Raw genomic sequence first — 20,031 nt, forward strand, 5'->3', positions numbered from 1 at the left:
CATGTCAGTTTTATAAATAGGTGGCTTATTTTGGGGTCACTATTGCCCTTTCACATATTCATTATCGCTACCCCTTTCATATCTTTGCTATAACTCTCGTCCTACATTAGCGCTGGTGCAAACACTTCAAATTATTATACCCTGGCTCTCTCAGTCATACCATTCATGCACTTGAAACTTACTTTACCAATAAAAGAAGCAAATAGAAAAATAAAACAAAAGTGCTTGCTGGATTAGGCAAACACACTTCATAAAACTGCATTTTCTTTTCTATTCTCTAGGGGTGGGCGTAGTTCGCGAAGTAGTGCTACGCGAAGCTACGCGAAGTGAACTTCGCACTACGCGAACTTCACGTAGCACTACGCGAGCTGCGTAGTAGCATGTTCGCACTGTGCAAGATGTGTTTCAATGATTGCACAGTGCGAACAAGCATCCGGCACTGTGCAAGCATTGAAAACGGCATCTTGCACAGTGCGAGCTGTAGTTTTCTGCTGCTCGAGGAGATTATTACTCGAGCGGCAGCTTTCTCAATGCGAACAGGTAGTTTCTCATTGAGAGCGGTCGCGAGCATGCGCAACCACTCACAATGAAAAACCTGACCTCCTCGCGTTGAGCGTTGCTTGCTCGTGGTCGCGAACATGACGTTCAGGACCGCGAACAAGCAAGAATCTCGCTGGGATGTCATTTTGCTTGCTCGTGGTCGCGAACATGACGTTCAGGACCGCGAACAAGCAAAAAATGAGCGCTGCACTACGCTACGCTGCACTACGCATGTTTGCACTGTACTACGTGCCGCTCGCGTAGTGCGAAGTTGCAAAAACTTCGCAAACTCCGCGAGCGGAGCGTAGTGCTTCGCCCAGGCCTACTATTCTCCCCGTGTTACAAGCTTAACGGCTCCCTGTGTAATTTCTCTTAGCCTGCTGTCCCAGGAAGAGAATTTTATCTACAGGCTCTTTCCGTGTTTTTTTCCTAGTCTTTCTTTCCTTTTTCTTAGATTTGTAACTGTTCCTTTACGTGCTCTATTTAGGCGCCATTAATCTCATTTGAGCTCCTTGTACCTGCTGCTGTTTTCTCCACACCTCATACTGCCTTTTCCCTCTTTCTCTCTTTCTCTGAGGTTGGTGGCTACTTTCCAAAGCGTCTGATGCCCCAATGTTCCTTCATCTCGTTGTCAGACGTGAATTGGAAAAGCAACCAAATTAACAAGCCCTTACCACTCATACATGGCAGAGGTTTATACTTTAATTGAGCTAAGAAAAGCGTGTTGTGGGGCCCCTACGAGCCTTGGTGCTTGCTTCATCATAATTAGGCACGCAGTCATTAGCCACAGCTCTGATCATGGGTCACTGAGGTCAGTTTCAATAATTCCTCAAAAACCTAACCATGCAGTCCCCCCTAACTGTGTAGTTATCTTGCTTTACTGCTGTTTGTGTGATTAGCTGGGAGGAGCTCACGGCAGCATCCTCCCTATAAAAGTGTAGATAGACCGCTCCTTAACTTTTTCTTGCTTCACATACAGATGGCTTGAGGAGGTACAGGGGAGATGCAGGTCTAATAGACAGAATAGAAGATCTGCGCCAGGTGTGTTTCTCTGCATTGGTATCCCATCACAGGCCCACAAGTGTATGTGTGATCTTTGACTCCGGGCAGTTCACAAGCAGGCAACCAGGAAACAGTTTCAGCCTATCAACCACTGAGGAGACAAAGCCTTTGTATAAGGAATGAGGAAGCAATGAACACATTCAGCCTATCACAGGAGTTCCCTGAGTGTACCGAATTATAAATTCTCCATGTCACTGTATGTTATTGAGCCCAAGTAGCTCGCCGTGATCGTATAGTGGTTAGTACTCTGCGTTGTGGCTGCAGCAACCTCGGTTCGAATCCGAGTCACGGCATTGTGGTTGGCAATGTCACGGCAGTTGGGTTTTTCTTTTACAGAATTACCAAATGTACCAGTTGTTTTTGTAAAATGTCTATTAAAAACAGATCCTTTAAAATATTTAAACGATTTAACGACAAATTATTTAAACACACATGATTATAAGATGTAGCCTTATTTTTGTTTTTAGGAGAGAATGTGCCTGCTGAAAAAAACATTATTTTTAAAAAGTGCATTGCAGGATATCAGGAATTTGCTGTGGCACACCTTGAAAACTTTCATGCAGATTATTTGCACAAAACTTACAGTCAGTTGTTGTGGCCGAGTGGTTAAGGCGATGGACTAGAAATCCATTGGGGTCTCCCCGCGCAGGTTCGAATTCTGCCAACAACGAGAAACTTTTTAACATCGGCTACAATTTCAGAAGTTAACCTTTAGAATTTCTTCCATGTCAGTTTTATAAATAGGTGGCTTATTTTGGTGTCACTATTGCCCTTTCACATATTTATTATCGCTACCCCTTTCATATCTTTGCTATAACTCTCGTCCTACATTAGCGCTGGTGCAAACACTTCAAATTATTATGCCCTGGCTCTCTCAGTCATACCATTCATGCACTTGAAACTTACTTTACCAATAAAAGAAGCAAATAGAAAAATAAAACAAAAGTGCTTGCTGGATTAGGCAAACACACTTCATAAAACTGCATTTTCTTTTCTATTCTCCCCGTGTTACAAGCTTAACTGCTCCCTGTGTAATTTCTCTTAGCCTGCTGTCCCAGGAAGAGAATTTTATCTACAGGCTCTTTCCGTGTTTTTTTCCTAGTCTTTCTTTCCCTTTTCTTAGATTTGTAACTGTTCCTTTACGTGCTCTATTTAGGCGCCATTAATCTCATTTGAGCTCCTTGTACCTGCTGCTGTTTTCTCCACACCTCATACTGCCTTTTCCCTCTTTCTCTCTTTCTCTGAGGTTGGTGGCTACTTTCCAAAGCTTCTGATGCCCCAATGTTCCTTCATCTTGTTGTCAGACGTGAATTGGAAAAGCAACCAAATTAACAAGCCTTTACCACTCATACATGGCAGAGGTTTATACTTTAATTCAATGAGCTAAGAAAAGCGTGTTGTGGGGCCCCTACGAGCAATGGTGCTTGCTTCATCATAATTGGGCACGCAGTCATTAGCCACAGCTCTGATCATGGGTCACTGAGGTCAGTTTCAATAATTCCTCAAAAACCTATCCATGCAGTCCCCCCTAACTATGTAGTTATCTTGCTTTACTGCTGTTTGTGTGATTAGCTGGGAGGAGCTCACGGCAGCATCCTCCCTATAAAAGTATAGATGGACCGCTCCTTAACTTTTTCTTGCTTCACATACAGATGGCTTGAGGAGGTACAGGGGAGATGCAGGTCTAATAGACAGAATAGAAGATCTGCGCCAGGTGTGTTTCTCTGCATTGGTGTCCCATCACAGGCCAACAAGTGTATGTGTGATCTTTGACTTCTGGCAGTTCACAAGCAGGCAACCAGGAAACGGTTTCAGCCTATCAACCACTGAGGAGACAAAGCCTTTGTATAAGGAATGAGGAAGCAATGAACACATTCAGTCTATCACTGGAGTTCCCTGAGTGTTTCGAATTATAAATTCTCCATGTCACTGTATGTTATTGAGCCCAAGTAGCTCGCCGTGATCGTATAGTGGTTAGTACTCTGCGTTGTGGCTGCAGCAACCTCGGTTCGAATCCGAGTCACGGCATTGTGGTTGGCAATGTCACGGCAGTTGGGTTTTTCTTTTACAGAATTACCAAATGTACCAGTTGTTTTTGTAAAATGTCTATTAAAAACAGATCCTTTAAAATATTTAAACGATTTAACGACAAATTATTTAAACACACATGATTATAAGATGTAGCCTTATTTTTGTTTTTAGGAGAGAATGTGCCTGCTGAAAAAAACATTATTTTTAAAAAGTGCATTGCAGAATATCAGGAATTTGCTGTGGCACACCTTGAAAACTTTCATGCAGATTATTTGCACAAAACTCACAGTCAGTTGTTGTGGCCGAGTGGTTAAGGCGATGGACTAGAAATCCATTGGGGTCTCCCCGCGCAGGTTCGAATCCTGCCAACAACGAGAAACTTTTTAACATCGGCTACAATTTCAGAAGCTAACCTTTAGAATTTCTTCCATGTCAGTTTTATAAATAGGTGGCTTATTTTGGTGTCACTGTTGCCCGTTTACATATTTATTATCGCTACCCCTTTCATATCTTTGCTATAACTCTCGTCCTACATTAGCGCTGGTGCAAACACTTCAAATTATTATACCCTGGCTCTCTCAGTCATACCATTCATGCACTTGAAACTTACTTTACCAATAAAAGAAGCAAATAGAAAAATAAAACAAAAGTGCTTGCTGGATTAGGCAACACACTTCATAAAACTGCATTTTCTTTTCTATTCTCCCCGTGTTACAAGCTTAACTGCTCCCTGTGTAATTTCTCTTAGCCTGCTGTCCCAGGAAGAGAATTTTATCTACAGGCTCTTTCCGTGTTTTTTTCCTAGTCTTTCTTTCCTTTTTCTTAGATTTGTAACTGTTCCTTTACGTGCTCTATTTAGGTGCCATTAATCTCATTTGAGCTCCTTGTACCTGCTGCTGTTTTCTCCACACCTCATACTGCCTTTTCCCTCTTTCTCTCTTTCTCTGAGGTTGGTGGCTACTTTCCAAAGCTTCTGATGCCCCAATGTTCCTTCATCTTGTTGTCAGACGTGAATTGGAAAAGCAACCAAATTAACAAGCCTTTACCACTCATATATGGCAGAGGTTTATACTTTAATTGAGCTAAGAAAAGCGTGTTGTGGGGCCCCTACGAGCCATGGTGCTTGCTTCATCATAATTAGGCATGCAGTCATTAGCCACAGCTCTGATCATGGGTCACTGAGGTCAGTTTCAATAATTCCTCAAAAACCTAACCATGCAGTCCCCCCTAACTGTGTAGTTATCTTGCTTTACTGCTGTTTGTGTGATTAGCTGGGAGGAGCTCATGGCAGCATCCTCCCTATAAAAGTGTAGATGGACCGCTCCTTAACTCTTTCTTGCTTCACATACAGATGGCTTGAGGAGGTACAGGGGAGATGCAGGTCTACTAGACAGTATAGAAGATCTGCGCCAGGTGTGTTTCTCTGCATTGGTATCCCATCACAGGCCCACAAGTGTATGTGTGATCTTTGACTCCTGGCAGTTCACAAGCAGGCGGCCAGGAAACAGTTTCAGCCTATCAACCACTGAGGAGACAAAGCCTTTGTATAAGGAATGAGGAAGCAATTAACACATTCAGCCTATCACAGGAGTTCCCTGAGTGTACCGAATTATAAATTCTCCATGTCACTGTATGTTATTGAGCCCAAGTAGCTCGCCGTGATCGTATAGTGGTTAGTACTCTGCGTTGTGGCCGCAGCAACCTCGGTTCGAATCCGAGTCACGGCATTGTGGTTGGCAATGTCACTGCAGTTGGGTTTCTCTTTTGCAGAATTACAAAATGTACCAGTTGTTTTTGTCAAATGTCTATTAAAACAGATCCTTTAAAATATTTAAACGATCTAACGACAAATTATTTTAACACACATGATTATAAGATGTAGCTATATTGTACCTACTGACATAAATTATCGTTCTTGAACCTATTTGCGGTGGGGGAATGGAGCTCTCCCCCATGCCAATCAGAATGCAGATGAATGCAGTTGCAGTTGAGTGACCTGTATTGTGGCTGTCTAGAGGGAATGCACAAATGTAGCTGTCTCGCAGCCCAATCCAGACGTCAATTGGAGACAGGTTTTCAGGCAAATAGAGCAGTAAGTGCAGAGAAATGCTCACTCTCAAAAAATGGCATTTATAAAGTAGTAAAGTTAAATCCAACCTCACCAGTAAATAGGATTTATCAATAAATAAATAAAGCTTCTCCTCTCTGATATGGAATTACCCCCCAAAAAGTATAAGGGAATACCCAATGCTAACCTACGAGAGGGGCAGACCTCACAGTAGTGAAAAATGTAATAGACTGTTTTGTACTACCAGGACATGCAAACTACCACAGTACATGTCTTACCTTTTACTTACATAGCATGATGCCCCTAGGACTACCTAGGGCCTACCTTTTGGTTAATTATATGTAATAAAATTGGAGTTTAAGGCTTGGCAAGTAGTTTTAAATGGCAAGTCGAAGTGGCAGTACACTGCAGCACAGGCACTGCAGTAGCAGGCTTGAGACAGGTTTGAAATGATACTTTTTTGGGTGGCACAATCAGTCCCTGGGTATATGGTATACCACTTTACAAGGGGCTTTCAAGTCAATGAAATCTGTCAGTCAGGTATACTCCAATTACACACATGATTAGGGAAGAAGCACGTTCACTTCAGCACTGATTAGTAGCAATAAAGTGATCAGAGTCCTAAGGCCAACAAAAAGATACAGCAAAATGCGTAGGTGAAAAGCAATAAGGTAGGGTTGAGGCCACCTTAAGAATGCAAGGTCTAACAAAAACAAACTAAGGATAACATGAGTAAAACATCAGGTTTCTCTACGGCATTTGGTGAGACAAGTGTGCCTTCTTTTATCTTCCATAAATGCAATCTTTCCCTGACCCCTTTATTATATAGCTCTTCAAGTAAAAAAGATAAAGCACTTACAAAGGAGCCTCAAATACTCAAAGATGGTAGACTTCTGTAATATGGGCCATAGACTAAAAGCAGCACGAAAACAGAGTGCAATAGGGTCCCAAAAACGTGAGTGCCACATGAGAGTATGCATGAAAGCCTATCCTTTTCCAAACTAGACATATACTCATGCAATTTTTGTTTTTAGGAGAGAATGTGCCTGCTGAAAAATACATTATTTTAAAAAAGTGCATTGCAGAATACCAGGAATTTGCTGTGGGACACCTTGAAAACTTTCATACAGATTATTTGCACAAAACTTACAGTCAGTTGTTGTGGCCGAGTGGTTAAGGCGATGGACTAGAAATCCATTGGGGTCTCCCCGCGCAGGTTCGAATCCTGCCAACAACGAGAAACTTTTTAACATCGGCTACAATTTCAGAAGTTAACCTTTAGAATTTCTTCCATGTCAGTTTTATAAATAGGTGGCTTATTTTTGGTGTCACTATTGCCCTTTCACATATTTATTATCGCTACCCCTTTCATATCTTTGCTATAACTCTCGTCCTACATTAGCGCTGGTGCAAACACTTCAAATTATTATACCCTGGCTCTCTCAGTCATACCATTCATGCACTTGAAACTTACTTTACCAATAAAAGAAGCAAATAGAAAAATAAAATAAAAGTGCTTGCTGGATTAGGCAAACACACTTCATAAAACAGCATTTTCTTTTCTATTCTCCCCGTGTTACAAGCTTAACTGCTCACTGTGTAATTTCTCTTAGCCTGCTGTCCCAGGAAGAGAATTTTATCTACAGGCTCTTTCCGTGTTTTTTTCCTAGTCTTTCTTTCCCTTTTCTTAGATTTGTAACTGTTCCTTTATGTGCTCTATTTAGGCGCCATTAATCTCATTTGAGCTCCTTGTACCTGCTGCTGTTTTCTCCACACCTCATACTGCCTTTTCCCTCTTTCTCTCTTTCTCTGAGGTTGGTGGCTACTTTCCAAAGCTTCTGATGCCCCAATGTTCCTTCATCTTGTTGTCAGACGTGAATTGGAAAAGCAACCAAATTAACAAGCCTTTACCACTCATACATGGCAGAGGTTTATACTTTAATTCAATGAGCTAAGAAAAGCGTGTTGTGGGGCCCCTACGAGCCATGGTGCTTGCTTCATCATAATTGGGCGCGCAGTCATTAGCCACAGCTCTGATCATGGGTCACTGAGGTCAGTTTCAATAATTCCTCAAAAACCTAACCATGCAGTCCCCCCTAACTGTATAGTTATCTTGCTTTACTGCTGTTTGTGTGATTAGCTGGGAGGAGCTCACGGCAGCATCCTCCCTATAAAAGTATAGATGGACCGCTCCTTAACTTTTTCTTGCTTCACATACAGATGGCTTGAGGAGGTACAGGGGAGATGCAGGTCTAATAGACAGAATAGAAGATCTGCGCCAGGTGTGTTTCTCTGCATTGGTGTCCCATCACAGGCCAACAAGTGTATGTGTGATCTTTGACTTCTGGCAGTTCACAAGCAGGCAACCAGGAAACGGTTTCAGCCTATCAACCACTGAGGAGACAAAGCCTTTGTATAAGGAATGAGGAAGCAATGAACACATTCAGCCTATCACTGGAGTTCCCTGAGTGTTTCGAATTATAAATTCTCCATGTCACTGTATGTTATTGAGCCCAAGTAGCTCGCCGTGATCGTATAGTGGTTAGTACTCTGCGTTGTGGCTGCAGCAACCTCGGTTCGAATCCGAGTCACGGCATTGTGGTTGGCAATGTCACGGCAGTTGGGTTTTTCTTTTACAGAATTACCAAATGTACCAGTTGTTTTTGTAAAATGTCTATTAAAAACAGATCCTTTAAAATATTTAAACGATTTAACGACAAATTATTTAAACACACATGATTATAAGATGCATCCTTATTTTTGTTTTTAGGAGAGAATGTGCCTGCTGAAAAAAACATTATTTTTAAAAAGTGCATTGCAGGATATCAGGAATTTGCTGTGGCACACCTTGAAAACTTTCATGCAGATTATTTGCACATAACTTACAGTCAGTTGGTGTGGCCGAGTGGTTAAGGCGATGGACTAGAAATCCATTGGGGTCTCCCCGCGCAGGTTCGAATCCTGCCAACAACGAGAAACTTTTTAACATCGGCTACAATTTCAGAAGTTAACCTTTAGAATTTCTTCCATGTCAGTTTTATAAATAGGTGGCTTATTTTGGTGTCACTATTGCCCTTTCACATATTTATTATCGCTACCCCTTTCATATCTTTGCTATAACTCTCGTCCTACATTAGCGCTGGTGCAAACACTTCAAATTATTATACCCTGGCTCTCTCAGTCATACCATTCATGCACTTGAAACTTACTTTACCAATAAAAGAAGCAAATAGAAAAATAAAACAAAAGTGCTTGCTGGATTAGGCAAACACACTTCATAAAACTGCATTTTCTTTTCTATTCTCCCCGTGTTACAAGCTTAACTGCTCCCTGTGTAATTTCTCTTAGCCTGCTGTCCCAGGAAGAGAATTTTATCTACAGGCTCTTTCCGTGTTTTTTTCCTAGTCTTTCTTTCCCTTTTCTTAGATTTGTAACTGTTCCTTTACGTGCTCTATTTAGGCGCCATTAATCGCATTTGAGCTCCTTGTACCTGCTGCTGTTTTCTCCACACCTCATACTGCCATTTCCCTCTTTCTCTCTTTCTCTGAGGTTGGTGGCTACTTTCCAAAGCTTCTGATGCCCCAATGTTCCTTCATCTTGTTGTCAGACGTGAATTGGAAAAGCAACCAAATTAACAAGCCTTTACCACTCATACATGGCAGAGGTTTATACTTTAATTCAATGAGCTAAGAAAAGCGTGTTGTGGGGCCCCTACGAGCAATGGTGCTTGCTTCATCATAATTGGGCACGCAGTCATTAGCCACAGCTCTGATCATGGGTCACTGAGGTCAGTTTCAATAATTCCTCAAAAACCTATCCATGCAGTCCCCCCTAACTGTGTAGTTATCTTGCTTTACTGCTGTTTGTGTGATTAGCTGGGAGGAGCTCACGGCAGCATCCTCCCTATAAAAGTGTAGATGGACCGCTCCTTAACTTTTTCTTGCTTCACATACAGATGGCTTGAGGAGGTACAGGGGAGATGAAGGTCTAATAGACAGAATAGAAGATCTGCGCCAGGTGTGTTTCTCTGCATTGGTGTCCCATCACAGGCCCACAAGTGTATGTGTGATCTTTGACTTCTGGCAGTTCACAAGCAGGCGGCCAGGAAACGGTTTCAGCCTATCAACCACTGAGGAGACAAAGCCTTTGTATAAGCAATGAGGAAGCAATGAACACATTCAGCCTATCACAGGAGTTCCCTGAGTGTTCCGAATTATAAATTCTCCATGTCACTGCATGTTATTGAGCCCAAGTAGCTTGCCGTGATCGTATAGAGGTTAGTACTCTGCGTTGTGGCCGCAGCAACGTCGGTACGAATCCGAGTCATGGCATTGTGGTTGGCAATGTCACGGCAGTTGGGTTTTTCTTTTACAGAATTACCAAATGTACCAGTTGTTTTTGTAAAATGTCTATTAAAAACAGATCCTTTAAAATATTTAAACGATCTAACGACAAATTATTTAAACACACATGATTATAAGATGTAGCCTTATTTTTGTTTTTAGGAGAGAATGTGCCTGCTGAAAAAAACATTATTTTTAAAAAGTGCATTGCAGGATATCAGGAATTTGCTGTGGCACACCTTAAAAACTTTCATGCAGATTATTTGCACAAAACTTACAGTCAGTTGTTGTGGCCGAGTGGTTAAGGCGATGGACTAGAAATCCATTGGGGTCTCCCCGCGCAGGTTCGAATCCTGCCAACAACGAGAAACTTTTTAACATCGGCTACAATTTCAGAAGCTAACCTTTAGAATTTCTTCCATGTCAGTTTTATAAATAGGAGGCTTATTTGGGTGTCACTATTGCCCATTCACATATTTATTATCGCTACCCCTTTCATATCTTTGCTATAACTCTCGTCCTACATTAGCGCTGGTGCAAACACTTCAAATTATTATACCCTGGCTCTCTCAGTCATACCATTCATGCACTTGAAACTTACTTTACCAATAAAAGAAGCAAATAGAAAAATAAAACAAAAGTGCTTGCTGGATTAGGCAACACACTTCATAAAACTGCATTTTCTTTTCTATTTTCCCCGTGTTACAAGCTTAACTGCTCCCTGTGTAATTTCTTTTAGCCTGCTGTCCCAGGAAGAGAATTTTATCTACAGGCTCTTTCCGTGTTTTTTTCCTAGTCTTTCTTTCCTTTTTCTTAGATTTGTAACTGTTCCTTTACGTGCTCTATTTAGGCGCCATTAATCTCATTTGAGCTCCTTGTACCTGCTGCTGTTTTCTCCACACCTCATACTGCCTTTTCCCTCTTTCTCTCTTTCTCTGAGGTTGGTGGCTACTTTCCAAAGCTTCTGATGCCCCAATGTTCCTTCATCTTGTTGTCAGACGTGAATTGGAAAAGCAACCAAATTAACAAGCCTTTACCACTCATACATGGCAGAGGTTTATACTTTAATTCAATGAGCTAAGAAAAGCGTGTTGTGGTGCCCCTACGAGCAATGGTGCTTGCTTCATCATAATTGGGCACGCAGTCATTAGCCACAGCTCTGATCATGGGTCACTGAGGTCAGTTTCAATAATTCCTCAAAAACCTAACCATGCAGTCCCCCCTAACTGTGTAGTTATCTTGCTTTACTGCTGTTTGTGTGATTAGCTGGGAGGAGCTCACGGCAGCATCCTCCCTACAAAAGTATAGATGGACCGCTCCTTAACTTTTTCTTGCTTCACATACAGATGGCTTGAGGAGGTACAGGGGAGATGCAGGTCTAATAGACAGAATAGAAGATCTGCGCCAGGTGTGTTTCTCTGCATTGGTGTCCCATCACAGGCCAACAAGTGTATGTGTGATCTTTGACTTCTGGCAGTTCACAAGCAGGCAACCAGGAAACGGTTTCAGCCTATCAACCACTGAGGAGACAAAGCCTTTGTATAAGGAATGAGGAAGCAATGAACACATTCAGCCTATCACTGGAGTTCCCTGAGTGTTTCGAATTATAAATTCTCCATGTCACTGTATGTTATTGAGCACAAGTAGCTTGCCGTGATCGTATAGTGGTTAGTACTCTGCGTTGTGGCTGCAGCAACCTCGGTTCGAATCCGAGTCACGGCATTGTGGTTGGCAATGTCACGGCAGTTGGGTTTTTCTTTTACAGAATTACCAAATGTACCAGTTGTTTTTGTAAAATGTCTATTAAAAACAGATCCTTTAAAATATTTAAACGATTTAACGACAAATTATTTAAACACACATGATTATAAGATGTAGCCTTATTTTTGTTTTTAGGAGAGAATGTGCCTGCTGAAAAAAACATTATTTTTAAAAAGTGCATTGCAGGATATCAGGAATTTGCTGTGGCACACCTTGAAACATTTCATGCAGATTATTTGCACAAAACTTACAGTCAGTTGTTGTGGCCGAGTGGTTAAGGCGATGGACTAGAAATCCATTGGGGTCTCCCCGCGCAGGTTCGAATTCTGCCAACAACGAGAAACTTTTTAACATCGGCTACAATTTCAGAAGTTAACCTTTAGAATTTCTTCCATGTCAGTTTTATAAATAGGTGGCTTATTTTGGTGTCACTATTGCCCTTTCACATATTTATTATCGCTACCCCTTTCATATCTTTGCTATAACTCTCGTCCTACATTAGCGCTGGTGCAAACACTTCAAATTATTATGCCCTGGCTCTCTCAGTCATACCATTCATGCACTTGAAACTTACTTTACCAATAAAAGAAGCAAATAGAAAAATAAAACAAAAGTGCTTGCTGGATTAGGCAAACACACTTCATAAAACTGCATTTTCTTTTCTATTCTCCCCGTGTTACAAGCTTAACTGCTCCCTGTGTAATTTCTCTTAGCCTGCTGTCCCAGGAAGAGAATTTTATCTACAGGCTCTTTCCGTGTTTTTTTCCTAGTCTTTCTTTCCCTTTTCTTAGATTTGTAACTGTTCCTTTACGTGCTCTATTTAGGCGCCATTAATCTCATTTGAGCTCCTTGTACCTGCTGCTGTTTTCTCCACACCTCATACTGCCTTTTCCCTCTTTCTCTCTTTCTCTGAGGTTGGTGGCTACTTTCCAAAGCTTCTGATGCCCCAATGTTCCTTCATCTTGTTGTCAGACGTGAATTGGAAAAGCAACCAAATTAACAAGCCTTTACCACTCATACATGGCAGAGGTTTATACTTTAATTCAATGAGCTAAGAAAAGCGTGTTGTGGGGCCCCTACGAGCAATGGTGCTTGCTTCATCATAATTGGGCACGCAGTCATTAGCCACAGCTCTGATCATGGGTCACTGAGGTCAGTTTCAATAATTCCTCAAAAACCTATCCATGCAGTCCCCCCTAACTGTGTAGTTATCTTGCTTTACTGCTGTTTGTGTGATTAGCTGGGAGGAGCTCACGGCAGCATCCTCCCTATAAAAGTATAGATGGACCGCTCCTTAACTTTTTCTTGCTTCACATACAGATGGCTTGAGGAGGTACAGGGGAGATGCAGGTCTAATAGACAGAATAGAAGATCTGCGCCAGGTGTGTTTCTCTGCATTGGTGTCCCATCACAGGCCAACAAGTGTATGTGTGATCTTTGACTTCTGGCAGTTCACAAGCAGGCAACCAGGAAACGGTTTCAGCCTATCAACCACTGAGGAGACAAAGCCTTTGTATAAGGAATGAGGAAGCAATGAACACATTCAGTCTATCACTGGAGTTCCCTGAGTGTTTCGAATTATAAATTCTCCATGTCACTGTATGTTATTGAGCCCAAGTAGCTCGCCGTGATCGTATAGTGGTTAGTACTCTGCGTTGTGGCTGCAGCAACCTCGGTTCGAATCCGAGTCACGGCATTGTGGTTGGCAATGTCACGGCAGTTGGGTTTTTCTTTTACAGAATTACCAAATGTACCAGTTGTTTTTGTAAAATGTCTATTAAAAACAGATCCTTTAAAATATTTAAACGATTTAACGACAAATTATTTAAACACACATGATTATAAGATGTAGCCTTATTTTTGTTTTTAGGAGAGAATGTGCCTGCTGAAAAAAACATTATTTTTAAAAAGTGCATTGCAGAATATCAGGAATTTGCTGTGGCACACCTTGAAAACTTTCATGCAGATTATTTGCACAAAACTCACAGTCAGTTGTTGTGGCCGAGTGGTTAAGGCGATGGACTAGAAATCCATTGGGGTCTCCCCGCGCAGGTTCGAATCCTGCCAACAACGAGAAACTTTTTAACATCGGCTACAATTTCAGAAGCTAACCTTTAGAATTTCTTCCATGTCAGTTTTATAAATAGGTGGCTTATTTTGGTGTCACTATTGCCCGTTTACATATTTATTATCGCTACCCCTTTCATATCTTTGCTATAACTCTCGTCCTACATTAGCGCTGGTGCAAACACTTCAAATTATTATACCCTGGCTCTCTCAGTCATACCATTCATGCACTTGAAACTTACTTTACCAATAAAAGAAGCAAATAGAAAAATAAAACAAAAGTGCTTGCTGGATTAGGCAACACACTTCATAAAACTGCATTTTCTTTTCTATTCTCCCCGTGTTACAAGCTTAACTGCTCCCTGTGTAATTTCTCTTAGCCTGCTGTCCCACGAAGAGAATTTTATCTACAGGCTCTTTCCGTGTTTTTTTCCTAGTCTTTCTTTCCTTTTTCTTAGATTTGTAACTGTTCCTTTACGTGCTCTATTTAGGTGCCATTAATCTCATTTGAGCTCCTTGTACCTGCTGCTGTTTTCTCCACACCTCATACTGCCTTTTCCCTCTTTCTCTCTTTCTCTGAGGTTGGTGGCTACTTTCCAAAGCTTCTGATGCCCCAATGTTCCTTCATCTTGTTGTCAGACGTGAATTGGAAAAGCAACCAAATTAACAAGCCTTTACCACTCATATATGGCAGAGGTTTATACTTTAATTGAGCTAAGAAAAGCGTGTTGTGGGGCCCCTACGAGCCATGGTGCTTGCTTCATCATAATTAGGCATGCAGTCATTAGCCACAGCTCTGATCATGGGTCACTGAGGTCAGTTTCAATAATTCCTCAAAAACCTAACCATGCAGTCCCCCCTAACTGTGTAGTTATCTTGCTTTACTGCTGTTTGTGTGATTAGCTGGGAGGAGCTCATGGCAGCATCCTCCCTATAAAAGTGTAGATGGACCGCTCCTTAACTCTTTCTTGCTTCACATACAGATGGCTTGAGGAGGTACAGGGGAGATGCAGGTCTACTAGACAGTATAGAAGATCTGCGCCAGGTGTGTTTCTCTGCATTGGTATCCCATCACAGGCCCACAAGTGTATGTGTGATCTTTGACTCCTGGCAGTTCACAAGCAGGCGGCCAGGAAACAGTTTCAGCCTATCAACCACTGAGGAGACAAAGCCTTTGTATAAGGAATGAGGAAGCAATTAACACATTCAGCCTATCACAGGAGTTCCCTGAGTGTACCGAATTATAAATTCTCCATGTCACTGTATGTTATTGAGCCCAAGTAGCTCGCCGTGATCGTATAGTGGTTAGTACTCTGCGTTGTGGCCGCAGCAACCTCGGTTCGAATCCGAGTCACGGCATTGTGGTTGGCAATGTCACTGCAGTTGGGTTTCTCTTTTGCAGAATTACAAAATGTACCAGTTGTTTTTGTCAAATGTCTATTAAAAACAGATCCTTTAAAATATTTAAACGATCTAACGACAAATTATTTTAACACACATGATTATAAGATGTAGCTATATTGTACCTACTGACATAAATTATCGTTCTTGAACCTATTTGCGGTGGGGGAATGGAGCTCTCCCCCATGCCAATCAGAATGCAGATGAATGCAGTTGCAGTTGAGTGACCTGTATTGTGGCTGTCTAGAGGGAATGCACAAATGTAGCTGTCTCGCAGCCCAATCCAGACGTCAATTGGAGACAGGTTTTCAGGCAAATAGAGCAGTAAGTGCAGAGAAATGCTCACTCTCAAAAAATGGCATTTATAAAGTAGTAAAGTTAAATCCAACCTCACCAGTAAATAGGATTTATCAATAAATAAATAAAGCTTCTCCTCTCTGATATGGAATTACCCCCCAAAAAGTATAAGGGAATACCCAATGCTAACCTACGAGAGGGGCAGACCTCACAGTAGTGAAAAATGTAATAGACTGTTTTGTACTACCAGGACATGCAAACTACCACAGTACATGTCTTACCTTTTACTTACATAGCATGATGCCCCTAGGACTACCTAGGGCCTACCTTTTGGTTAATTATATGTAATAAAATTGGAGTTTAAGGCTTGGCAAGTAGTTTTAAATGGCAAGTCGAAGTGGCAGTACACTGCAGCACAGGCACTGCAGTAGCAGGCTTGAGACAGGTTTGAAATGATACTTTTTTGGGTGGCACAATCAGTTCCTGGGTATATGGTATACCACTTTACAAGGGGCTTTCAAGTCAATGAAATCTGTCAGTCAGGTATACTCCAATTACACACATGATTAGGGAAGAAGCACGTTCACTTCAGCACTGATTAGTAGCAATAAAGTGATCAGAGTCCTAAGGCCAACAAAAAGATACAGCAAAATGCGTAGGTGAAAAGCAATAAGGTAGGGTTGAGGCCACCTTAAGAATGCAAGGTCTAACAAAAACAAACTAAGGATAACATGAGTAAAACATCAGGTTTCTCTACGGCATTTGGTGAGACAAGTGTGCCTTCTTTTATCTTCCATAAATGCAATCTTTCCCTGACCCCTTTATTATATAGCTCTTCAAGTAAAAAAGATAAAGCACTTACAAAGGAGCCTCAAATACTCAAAGATGGTAGACTTCTGTAATATGGGCCATAGACTAAAAGCAGCACGAAAACAGAGTGCAATAGGGTCCCAAAAACGTGAGTGCCACATGAGAGTATGCATGAAAGCCTATCCTTTTCCAAACTAGACATATACTCATGCAATTTTTGTTTTTAGGAGAGAATGTGCCTGCTGAAAAATACATTATTTTAAAAAAGTGCATTGCAGAATACCAGGAATTTGCTGTGGGACACCTTGAAAACTTTCATACAGATTATTTGCACAAAACTTACAGTCAGTTGTTGTGGCCGAGTGGTTAAGGCGATGGACTAGAAATCCATTGGGGTCTCCCCGCGCAGGTTCGAATCCTGCCAACAACGAGAAACTTTTTAACATCGGCTACAATTTCAGAAGTTAACCTTTAGAATTTCTTCCATGTCAGTTTTATAAATAGGTGGCTTATTTTTGGTGTCACTATTGCCCTTTCACATATTTATTATCGCTACCCCTTTCATATCTTTGCTATAACTCTCGTCCTACATTAGCGCTGGTGCAAACACTTCAAATTATTATACCCTGGCTCTCTCAGTCATACCATTCATGCACTTGAAACTTACTTTACCAATAAAAGAAGCAAATAGAAAAATAAAACAAAAGTGCTTGCTGGATTAGGCAACACACTTCATAAAACTGCATTTTCTTTTCTATTCTCCCCGTGTTACAAGCTTAACTGCTCCCTGTGTAATTTCTCTTAGCCTGCTGTCCCACGAAGAGAATTTTATCTACAGGCTCTTTCCGTGTTTTTTTCCTAGTCTTTCTTTCCTTTTTCTTAGATTTGTAACTGTTCCTTTACGTGCTCTATTTAGGTGCCATTAATCTCATTTGAGCTCCTTGTACCTGCTGCTGTTTTCTCCACACCTCATACTGCCTTTTCCCTCTTTCTCTCTTTCTCTGAGGTTGGTGGCTACTTTCCAAAGCTTCTGATGCCCCAATGTTCCTTCATCTTGTTGTCAGACGTGAATTGGAAAAGCAACCAAATTAACAAGCCTTTACCACTCATATATGGCAGAGGTTTATACTTTAATTGAGCTAAGAAAAGCGTGTTGTGGGGCCCCTACGAGCCATGGTGCTTGCTTCATCATAATTAGGCATGCAGTCATTAGCCACAGCTCTGATCATGGGTCACTGAGGTCAGTTTCAATAATTCCTCAAAAACCTAACCATGCAGTCCCCCCTAACTGTGTAGTTATCTTGCTTTACTGCTGTTTGTGTGATTAGCTGGGAGGAGCTCATGGCAGCATCCTCCCTATAAAAGTGTAGATGGACCGCTCCTTAACTCTTTCTTGCTTCACATACAGATGGCTTGAGGAGGTACAGGGGAGATGCAGGTCTACTAGACAGTATAGAAGATCTGCGCCAGGTGTGTTTCTCTGCATTGGTATCCCATCACAGGCCCACAAGTGTATGTGTGATCTTTGACTCCTGGCAGTTCACAAGCAGGCGGCCAGGAAACAGTTTCAGCCTATCAACCACTGAGGAGACAAAGCCTTTGTATAAGGAATGAGGAAGCAATTAACACATTCAGCCTATCACAGGAGTTCCCTGAGTGTACCGAATTATAAATTCTCCATGTCACTGTATGTTATTGAGCCCAAGTAGCTCGCCGTGATCGTATAGTGGTTAGTACTCTGCGTTGTGGCCGCAGCAACCTCGGTTCGAATCCGAGTCACGGCATTGTGGTTGGCAATGTCACTGCAGTTGGGTTTCTCTTTTGCAGAATTACAAAATGTACCAGTTGTTTTTGTCAAATGTCTATTAAAAACAGATCCTTTAAAATATTTAAACGATCTAACGACAAATTATTTTAACACACATGATTATAAGATGTAGCTATATTGTACCTACTGACATAAATTATCGTTCTTGAACCTATTTGCGGTGGGGGAATGGAGCTCTCCCCCATGCCAATCAGAATGCAGATGAATGCAGTTGCAGTTGAGTGACCTGTATTGTGGCTGTCTAGAGGGAATGCACAAATGTAGCTGTCTCGCAGCCCAATCCAGACGTCAATTGGAGACAGGTTTTCAGGCAAATAGAGCAGTAAGTGCAGAGAAATGCTCACTCTCAAAAAATGGCATTTATAAAGTAGTAAAGTTAAATCCAACCTCACCAGTAAATAGGATTTATCAATAAATAAATAAAGCTTCTCCTCTCTGATATGGAATTACCCCCCAAAAAGTATAAGGGAATACCCAATGCTAACCTACGAGAGGGGCAGACCTCACAGTAGTGAAAAATGTAATAGACTGTTTTGTACTACCAGGACATGCAAACTACCACAGTACATGTCTTACCTTTTACTTACATAGCATGATGCCCCTAGGACTACCTAGGGCCTACCTTTTGGTTAATTATATGTAATAAAATTGGAGTTTAAGGCTTGGCAAGTAGTTTTAAATGGCAAGTCGAAGTGGCAGTACACTGCAGCACAGGCACTGCAGTAGCAGGCTTGAGACAGGTTTGAAATGATACTTTTTTGGGTGGCACAATCAGTTCCTGGGTATATGGTATACCACTTTACAAGGGGCTTTCAAGTCAATGAAATCTGTCAGTCAGGTATACTCCAATTACACACATGATTAGGGAAGAAGCACGTTCACTTCAGCACTGATTAGTAGCAATAAAGTGATCAGAGTCCTAAGGCCAACAAAAAGATACAGCAAAATGCGTAGGTGAAAAGCAATAAGGTAGGGTTGAGGCCACCTTAAGAATGCAAGGTCTAACAAAAACAAACTAAGGATAACATGAGTAAAACATCAGGTTTCTCTACGGCATTTGGTGAGACAAGTGTGCCTTCTTTTATCTTCCATAAATGCAATCTTTCCCTGACCCCTTTATTATATAGCTCTTCAAGTAAAAAAGATAAAGCACTTACAAAGGAGCCTCAAATACTCAAAGATGGTAGACTTCTGTAATATGGGCCATAGACTAAAAGCAGCACGAAAACAGAGTGCAATAGGGTCCCAAAAACGTGAGTGCCACATGAGAGTATGCATGAAAGCCTATCCTTTTCCAAACTAGACATATACTCATGCAATTTTTGTTTTTAGGAGAGAATGTGCCTGCTGAAAAATACATTATTTTAAAAAAGTGCATTGCAGAATACCAGGAATTTGCTGTGGGACACCTTGAAAACTTTCATACAGATTATTTGCACAAAACTTACAGTCAGTTGTTGTGGCCGAGTGGTTAAGGCGATGGACTAGAAATCCATTGGGGTCTCCCCGCGCAGGTTCGAATCCTGCCAACAACGAGAAACTTTTTAACATCGGCTACAATTTCAGAAGTTAACCTTTAGAATTTCTTCCATGTCAGTTTTATAAATAGGTGGCTTATTTTTGGTGTCACTATTGCCCTTTCACATATTTATTATCGCTACCCCTTTCATATCTTTGCTATAACTCTCGTCCTACATTAGCGCTGGTGCAAACACTTCAAATTATTATACCCTGGCTCTCTCAGTCATACCATTCATGCACTTGAAACTTACTTTACCAATAAAAGAAGCAAATAGAAAAATAAAATAAAAGTGCTTGCTGGA

At 41.4% G+C, this 20,031-nt stretch overlaps 17 non-coding genes across 17 annotated transcripts; all 17 read left to right on the forward strand.

Moving 5' to 3' along the window:
* Positions 1–1,823: 1,823 nt before the first annotated feature.
* Positions 1,824–1,895, forward strand: TRNAH-GUG (transfer RNA histidin (anticodon GUG)). Its single transcript has one exon. It is a non-coding gene; the product is annotated as a tRNA-His (tRNA).
* A 295-nt stretch (positions 1,896–2,190) lies between these two features.
* TRNAS-AGA (transfer RNA serine (anticodon AGA)) lies at positions 2,191–2,272 on the forward strand. Its single transcript has one exon. It is a non-coding gene; the product is annotated as a tRNA-Ser (tRNA).
* Positions 2,273–3,558: 1,286 nt separating this feature from the next.
* TRNAH-GUG (transfer RNA histidin (anticodon GUG)) lies at positions 3,559–3,630 on the forward strand. Its single transcript has one exon. It is a non-coding gene; the product is annotated as a tRNA-His (tRNA).
* Positions 3,631–3,925: 295 nt separating this feature from the next.
* Positions 3,926–4,007, forward strand: TRNAS-AGA (transfer RNA serine (anticodon AGA)). Its single transcript has one exon. It is a non-coding gene; the product is annotated as a tRNA-Ser (tRNA).
* Positions 4,008–5,288: 1,281 nt separating this feature from the next.
* TRNAH-GUG (transfer RNA histidin (anticodon GUG)) lies at positions 5,289–5,360 on the forward strand. The gene has a single exon. It is a non-coding gene; the product is annotated as a tRNA-His (tRNA).
* Positions 5,361–6,856: 1,496 nt separating this feature from the next.
* TRNAS-AGA (transfer RNA serine (anticodon AGA)) lies at positions 6,857–6,938 on the forward strand. The gene has a single exon. It is a non-coding gene; the product is annotated as a tRNA-Ser (tRNA).
* Positions 6,939–8,225: 1,287 nt separating this feature from the next.
* On the forward strand, positions 8,226–8,297 carry TRNAH-GUG (transfer RNA histidin (anticodon GUG)). The gene has a single exon. It is a non-coding gene; the product is annotated as a tRNA-His (tRNA).
* Positions 8,298–8,592: 295 nt separating this feature from the next.
* Positions 8,593–8,674, forward strand: TRNAS-AGA (transfer RNA serine (anticodon AGA)). Its single transcript has one exon. It is a non-coding gene; the product is annotated as a tRNA-Ser (tRNA).
* A 1,653-nt stretch (positions 8,675–10,327) lies between these two features.
* Positions 10,328–10,409, forward strand: TRNAS-AGA (transfer RNA serine (anticodon AGA)). Its single transcript has one exon. It is a non-coding gene; the product is annotated as a tRNA-Ser (tRNA).
* Positions 10,410–11,694: 1,285 nt separating this feature from the next.
* TRNAH-GUG (transfer RNA histidin (anticodon GUG)) lies at positions 11,695–11,766 on the forward strand. The gene has a single exon. It is a non-coding gene; the product is annotated as a tRNA-His (tRNA).
* A 295-nt stretch (positions 11,767–12,061) lies between these two features.
* Positions 12,062–12,143, forward strand: TRNAS-AGA (transfer RNA serine (anticodon AGA)). Its single transcript has one exon. It is a non-coding gene; the product is annotated as a tRNA-Ser (tRNA).
* Positions 12,144–13,429: 1,286 nt separating this feature from the next.
* Positions 13,430–13,501, forward strand: TRNAH-GUG (transfer RNA histidin (anticodon GUG)). The gene has a single exon. It is a non-coding gene; the product is annotated as a tRNA-His (tRNA).
* A 295-nt stretch (positions 13,502–13,796) lies between these two features.
* TRNAS-AGA (transfer RNA serine (anticodon AGA)) lies at positions 13,797–13,878 on the forward strand. The gene has a single exon. It is a non-coding gene; the product is annotated as a tRNA-Ser (tRNA).
* Positions 13,879–15,159: 1,281 nt separating this feature from the next.
* On the forward strand, positions 15,160–15,231 carry TRNAH-GUG (transfer RNA histidin (anticodon GUG)). The gene has a single exon. It is a non-coding gene; the product is annotated as a tRNA-His (tRNA).
* A 1,497-nt stretch (positions 15,232–16,728) lies between these two features.
* On the forward strand, positions 16,729–16,810 carry TRNAS-AGA (transfer RNA serine (anticodon AGA)). Its single transcript has one exon. It is a non-coding gene; the product is annotated as a tRNA-Ser (tRNA).
* Positions 16,811–18,092: 1,282 nt separating this feature from the next.
* Positions 18,093–18,164, forward strand: TRNAH-GUG (transfer RNA histidin (anticodon GUG)). Its single transcript has one exon. It is a non-coding gene; the product is annotated as a tRNA-His (tRNA).
* A 1,497-nt stretch (positions 18,165–19,661) lies between these two features.
* Positions 19,662–19,743, forward strand: TRNAS-AGA (transfer RNA serine (anticodon AGA)). Its single transcript has one exon. It is a non-coding gene; the product is annotated as a tRNA-Ser (tRNA).
* Positions 19,744–20,031: the final 288 nt, after the last annotated feature.

Source organism: Lissotriton helveticus, chromosome 12 (genome assembly GCF_964261635.1).
Source record: "Lissotriton helveticus chromosome 12, aLisHel1.1, whole genome shotgun sequence".
Classification (NCBI taxonomy): Eukaryota; Metazoa; Chordata; class Amphibia; order Caudata; family Salamandridae; genus Lissotriton; species Lissotriton helveticus.